The following is a 7,144-nucleotide window of genomic DNA, read 5'->3' on the forward strand; positions in this document are numbered from 1 at the left end:
GCACACACACCGTCGACGATCCACCGTCTTGACACCTTTTTCTGACGAGAACCCTATATTTCAGGGGTCTACCCCACATGAACATGGGCATTCACACATGCAAAACCCTAAACCCATGGCTTGGAGTGGGTGGGATGACATGGTGCACCAGTTCCCACAACATGAGGTCACCCAAGGGTCGTGGGCCCACTTTGTGGCCTGGGTAGAGCCGGTTTGCACGTAAACCATGTATGCGGGCTCCCGTGAGGTAGCTAGGCAAGGAGCACATGCTTTCTTCCATGGATGGTGATGTAAGTGGTGTTTGCATGCCATGCTGAAGCAGATCCCAAAAGATGGGACCACTATGCACACACACCGTCAGACGATCCACTGTCTTGACACCTTTTTCTGACGAGAACCCTATATTTCAGGGGTCTACCCCACATGAACATGGGCATTCACACATGCAAAACCCTAAAACCATGGCTTGGAGTGAGTGGGATGACATGGTGCACCAGTTCCCACAACATGGGGTCACCCAAGGGTCGTGGGCCCACTTTGTGGCCTGGGTAGAGCCGGTTTGCACGTAAACCATGTGTGCGGGCTCCCGTTAGGTAGCTAGGCAAGGAGCACATGCTTTCTTCCATGGATGGTGATGTAAGTGGTGTTTGCATGCCATGCTGAAGCAGATCCCAAAAGATGGGACCACTATGCACACACACCGTCGACGATCCACTTGTCTTGACACCTTTTTCTGACGAGAACCCTATATTTCAGGGGTCTACCCCACATGAACATGGGCATTCACACATGCAAAACCCTAAACCCATGGCTTGGAGTGGGTGGGATGACATGGTGCACCAGTTCCCACAACATGGGGTCACCCAAGGGTCGTGGGCCCTCTTTGTGGCCTGGGTAGAGCCAGTTTGCACGTAAACCATGTGTGCGGGCTCCCGTGAGGTAGCTAGGCAAGGAGCACATGCTTTCTTCCATGGATGGTGATGTAAGTGGTGTTTGCATGCCATGCTGAAGCAGATCCCAAAAGATGGGACCACTATGCACACACACCGTCAGACGATCCACTGTCTTGACACCTTTTTCTGACGAGAACCCTATATTTCAGGGGTCTACCCCACATGAACATGGGCATTCACACATGCAAAACCCTAAAACCATGGCTTGGAGTGAGTGGGATGACATGGTGCACCAGTTCCCACAACATGGGGTCACCCAAGGGTCGTGGGCCCACTTTGTGGCCTGGGTAGAGCCGGTTTGCACGTAAACCATGTGTGCAGGCTCCCGTTAGGTAGCTAGGCAAGGAGCACATGCTTTCTTCCATGGATGGTGATGTAAGTGGTGTTTGCATGCCATGCTGAAGCAGATCCCAAAAGATGGGACCACTATGCACACACACCGTCAGACGATCCACTGTCTTGACACCTTTTTCTGACGAGAACCCTATATTTCAGGGGTCTACCCCACATGAACATGGGCATTCACACATGCAAAACCCTAAACCCATGGCTTGGAGTGGGTGGGATGACATGGTGCACCAGTTCCCACAACATGGGGTCACCCAAGGGTCGTGGGCCCTCTTTGTGGCCTGGGTAGAGCCAGTTTGCACGTAAACCATGTGTGCGGGCTCCCGTGAGGTAGCTAGGCAAGGAGCACATGCTTTCTTACATGGATGGTGATGTAAGTGGTGTTTGCATGCCATGCTGAAGCAGATCCCAAAAGATGGGACCACTATGCACACACACCGTCAGACGATCCACTGTCTTGACACCTTTTTCTGATGAGAACCCTATATTTCAGGGGTCTACACCACATGAACATGGGCATTCACACATGCAAAACCCTAAACCCATGGCTTGGAGTGGGTGGGATGACATGGTGCACTAGTTCCCACAACATGGGGTCACCCAAGGGTCGTGGGCCCACTTTGTGGCCTGGGTAGAGCCGGTTTGCACGTAAACCATGTGTGCGGGCTCCCGTGAGGTAGCTAGGCAAGGAGCACATGCTTTCTTCCATGGATGTTGATGTAAGTGGTGTTTGCATGCCATGCTGAAGCAGATCCCAAAAGATGGGACCACTATGCACACACACCGTCAGACGATCCACTGTCTTGACACCTTTTTCTGACGAGAACCCTATATTTCAGGGGTCTACCCCACATGAACATGGGCATTCACACATGCAAAACCCTAAACCCATGGCTTGGAGTGATGGGATGACATGGTGCACTAGTTCCCACAACATGGGGTCACCCAAGGGTCGTGGGCCCACTTTGTGGCCTGGGTATAGCCGGTTTGCACGTAAACCATGTGTGCGGGCTCCCGTTAGGTAGCTAGGCAAGGAGCACATGCTTTCTTACATGGATGGTGATGTAAGTGGTGTTTGCATGCCATGCTGAAGCAGATCCCAAAAGATGGGACCACTATGCACACACACCGTCAGACGATCCACTGTCTTGACACCTTTTTCTGATGAGAACCCTATATTTCAGGGGTCTACACCACATGAACATGGGCATTCACACATGCAAAACCCTAAACCCATGGCTTGGAGTGGGTGGGATGACATGGTGCACTAGTTCCCACAACATGGGGTCACCCAAGGGTCGTGGGCCCACTTTGTGGCCTGGGTAGAGCCGGTTTGCACGTAAACCATGTGTGCGGGCTCCCGTGAGGTAGCTAGGCAAGGAGCACATGCTTTCTTCCATGGATGTTGATGTAAGTGGTGTTTGCATGCCATGCTGAAGCAGATCCCAAAAGATGGGACCACTATGCACACACACCGTAATTCGATCCACTGTCTTGACACCTTTTTTCTGACGAGAACCCTATATTTCAGGGGTCTACCCCACATGAACATGGGCATTCACACATGCAAAACCCTAAACCCATGGCTTGGAGTGGGTGGGATGACATGGTGCACCAGTTCCCACAACATGAGGTCACCCAAGGGTCGTGGGCCCACTTTGTGGCCTGGGTAGAGCCGGTTTGCACGTAAACCATGTGTGCGGGCTCCCGTGAGGTAGCTAGGCAAGGAGCACATGCTTTCTTCCATGGATGGTGATGTAAGTGGTGTTTGCATGCCATGCTGAAGCAGATCCCAAAAGATGGGACCACTATGCACACACACCGTCAGACGATCCACTGTCTTGACACCTTTTTCTGACGAGAACCCTATATTTCAGGGGACTACCCCACATGAACATGGGCATTCACACATGCAAAACCCTAAAACCATGGCTTGGAGTGAGTGGGATGACATGGTGCACCAGTTCCCACAACATGGGGTCACCCAAGGGTCATGGGCCCACTTTGTGGCCTGGGTAGAGCCGGTTTGCACGTAAACCATGTGTGCGGGCTCCCGTTAGGTAGCTAGGCAAGGAGCACATGCTTTGTTTCATGGATGGTGATGTAAGTGGTGTTTGCATGCCATGCTGAAGCAGATCCCAAAAGATGGGACCACTATGCACACACACCGTCAGACGATCCACTGTCTTGACACCTTTTTCTGACGAGAACCCTATATTTCAGGGGTCTACCCCACATGAACATGGGCATTCACACATGCAAACCCCTAAACCCATGGCTTGGAGTGAGTGGGATGACATGGTGCACTAGTTCCCACAACATGGGGTCACCCAAGGGTCGTGGGCCCACTTTGTGGCCTGGGTATAGCCGGTTTGCACGTAAACCATGTGTGCGGGCTCCCGTTAGGTAGCTAGGCAAGGAGCACATGCTTTCTTACATGGATGGTGATGTAAGTGGTGTTTGCATGCCATGCTGAAGCAGATCCCAAAAGATGGGACCACTATGCACACACACCGTCAGACGATCCACTGTCTTGACACCTTTTTCTGACGAGAACCCTATATTTCAGGGGTCTACACCACATGAACATGGGCATTCACACATGCAAAACCCTAAACCCATGGCTTGGAGTGGGTGGGATGACATGGTGCACCAGTTCCCACAACATGGGGTCACCCAAGGGTCGTGGGCCCACTTTGTGGCCTGGGTAGAGCCGGTTTGCACGTAAACCATGTGTGCGGGCTCCCGTGAGGTAGCTAGGCAAGGAGCACATGCTTTCTTCCATGGATGTTGATGTAAGTGGTGTTTGCATGCCATGCTGAAGCAGATCCCAAAAGATGGGACCACTATGCACACACACCGTCAGACGATCCACTGTCTTGACACCTTTTTCTGACGAGAACCCTATATTTCAGGGGTCTACCCCACATGAACATGGGCATTCACACATGCAAAACCCTAAACCCATGGCTTGGAGTGGGTGGGATGACATGGTGCACCAGTTCCCACAACATGAGGTCACCCAAGGGTCGTGGGCCCACTTTGTGGCCTGGGTAGAGCCGGTTTGCACGTAAACCATGTATGCGGGCTCCCGTGAGGTAGCTAGGCAAGGAGCACATGCTTTCTTCCATGGATGGTGATGTAAGTGGTGTTTGCATGCCATGCTGAAGCAGATCCCAAAAGATGGGACCACTATGCACACACACCGTCAGACGATCCACTGTCTTGACACCTTTTTCTGACGAGAACCCTATATTTCAGGGGTCTACCCCACATGAACATGGGCATTCACACATGCAAAACCCTAAAACCATGGCTTGGAGTGAGTGGGATGACATGGTGCACCAGTTCCCACAACATGGGGTCACCCAAGGGTCGTGGGCCCACTTTGTGGCCTGGGTAGAGCCGGTTTGCACGTAAACCATGTGTGCAGGCTCCCGTTAGGTAGCTAGGCAAGGAGCACATGCTTTCTTCCATGGATGGTGATGTAAGTGGTGTTTGCATGCCATGCTGAAGCAGATCCCAAAAGATGGGACCACTATGCACACACACCGTCAGACGATCCACTGTCTTGACACCTTTTCTGACGAGAACCCTATATTTCAGGGGTCTACCCCACATGAACATGGGCATTCACACATGCAAAACCCTAAACCCATGGCTTGGAGTGGGTGGGATGACATGGTGCACCAGTTCCCACAACATGGGGTCACCCAAGGGTCGTGGGCCCTCTTTGTGGCCTGGGTAGAGCCGGTTTGCACGTAAACCATGTGTGCGGGCTCCCGTGAGGTAGCTAGGCAAGGAGCACATGCTTTCTTCCATGGATGGTGATGTAAGTGGTGTTTGCATGCCATGCTGAAGCAGATCCCAAAAGATGGGACCACTATGCACACACACCGTCAGACGATCCACTGTCTTGACACCTTTTTCTGACGAGAACCCTATATTTCAGGGGTCTACCCCACATGAACATGGGCATTCACACATGCAAAACCCTAAAACCATGGCTTGGAGTGAGTGGGATGACATGGTGCACCAGTTCCCACAACATGGGGTCACCCAAGGGTCGTGGGCCCACTTTGTGGCCTGGGTAGAGCGGTTTGCACGTAAACCATGTGTGCTGGCTCCCGTTAGGTAGCTAGGCAAGGAGCACATGCTTTCTTCCATGGATGGTGATGTAAGTGGTGTTTGCATGCCATGCTGAAGCAGATCCCAAAAGATGGGACCACTATGCACACACACCGTCGTACGATCCACCTGTCTTGACACCTTTTTCTGACGAGAACCCTATATTTCAGGGGTCTACCCCACATGAACATGGGCATTCACACATGCAAAACCCTAAACCCATGGCTTGGAGTGGGTGGGATGACATGGTGCACCAGTTCCCACAACATGGGGTCACCCAAGGGTCGTGGGCCCTCTTTGTGGCCTGGGTAGAGCCGGTGTGCACGTAAACCATGTGTGCGGGCTCCCGTGAGGTAGCTAGGCAAGGAGCACATGCTTTCTTACATGGATGGTGATGTAAGTGGTGTTTGCATGCCATGCTGAAGCAGATCCCAAAAGATGGGACCACTATGCACACACACCGTCAGACGATCCACTGTCTTGACACCTTTTTCTGATGAGAACCCTATATTTCAGGGGTCTACACCACATGAACATGGGCATTCACACATGCAAAACCCTAAACCCATGGCTTGGAGTGGGTGGGATGACATGGTGCACCAGTTCCCACAACATGGGGTCACCCAAGGGTCGTGGGCCCACTTTGTGGCCTGGGTAGAGCCGGTTTGCACGTAAACCATGTGTGCGGGCTCCCGTGAGGTAGCTAGGCAAGGAGCACATGCTTTCTTCCATGGATGGTGATGTAAGTGGTGTTTGCATGCCATGCTGAAGCAGATCCCAAAAGATGGGACCACTATGCACACACACCGTCAGACGATAGACCGTCTGGGCGACGTGTTCTGACGGGAACCCTATATTTCAGGGGTCTACCCCACATGAACATGGGCATTCACACATGCAAAACCCTAAACCCATGGCTTGGAGTGGGTGGGATGACATGGTGCACCAGTTCCCACAACATGGGGTCACCCAAGGGTCGTGGGCCCACTTTGTGGCCTGGGTAGAGCCGGCTTGCACGTAAACCATGTGTGCGGGCTCCCGTGAGGTAGCTAGGCAAGGAGCACATGCTTTCTTCCATGGATGGTGATGTAAGTGGTGTTTGCATGCCATGCTGAAGCAGATCCCAAAAGATGGGACCACTATGCACACACACCGTCAGACGATCCACTGTCTTGACACCTTTTTCTGACGAGAACCCTATATTTCAGGGGACTACCCCACATGAACATGGGCATTCACACATGCAAAACCCTAAAACCATGGCTTGGAGTGAGTGGGATGACATGGTGCACCAGTTCCCACAACATGGGGTCACCCAAGGGTCGTGGGCCCACTTTGTGGCCTGGGTAGAGCCGGTTTGCACGTAAACCATGTGTGCGGGCTCCCGTTAGGTAGCTAGGCAAGGAGCACATGCTTTGTTTCATGGATGGTGATGTAAGTGGTGTTTGCATGCCATGCTGAAGCAGATCCCAAAAGATGGGACCACTATGCACACACACCGTCAGACGATCCACTGTCTTGACACCTTTTTCTGACGAGAACCCTATATTTCAGGGGTCTACCCCACATGAACATGGGCATTCACACATGCAAAACCCTAAACCCATGGCTTGGAGTGAGTGGGATGACATGGTGCACTAGTTCCCACAACATGGGGTCACCCAAGGGTCGTGGGCCCACTTTGTGGCCTGGGTATAGCCGGTTTGCACGTAAAC

This window comes from Lolium perenne, chromosome 2 (genome assembly GCF_019359855.2).
Source record: "Lolium perenne isolate Kyuss_39 chromosome 2, Kyuss_2.0, whole genome shotgun sequence".
Classification (NCBI taxonomy): Eukaryota; Viridiplantae; Streptophyta; class Magnoliopsida; order Poales; family Poaceae; genus Lolium; species Lolium perenne.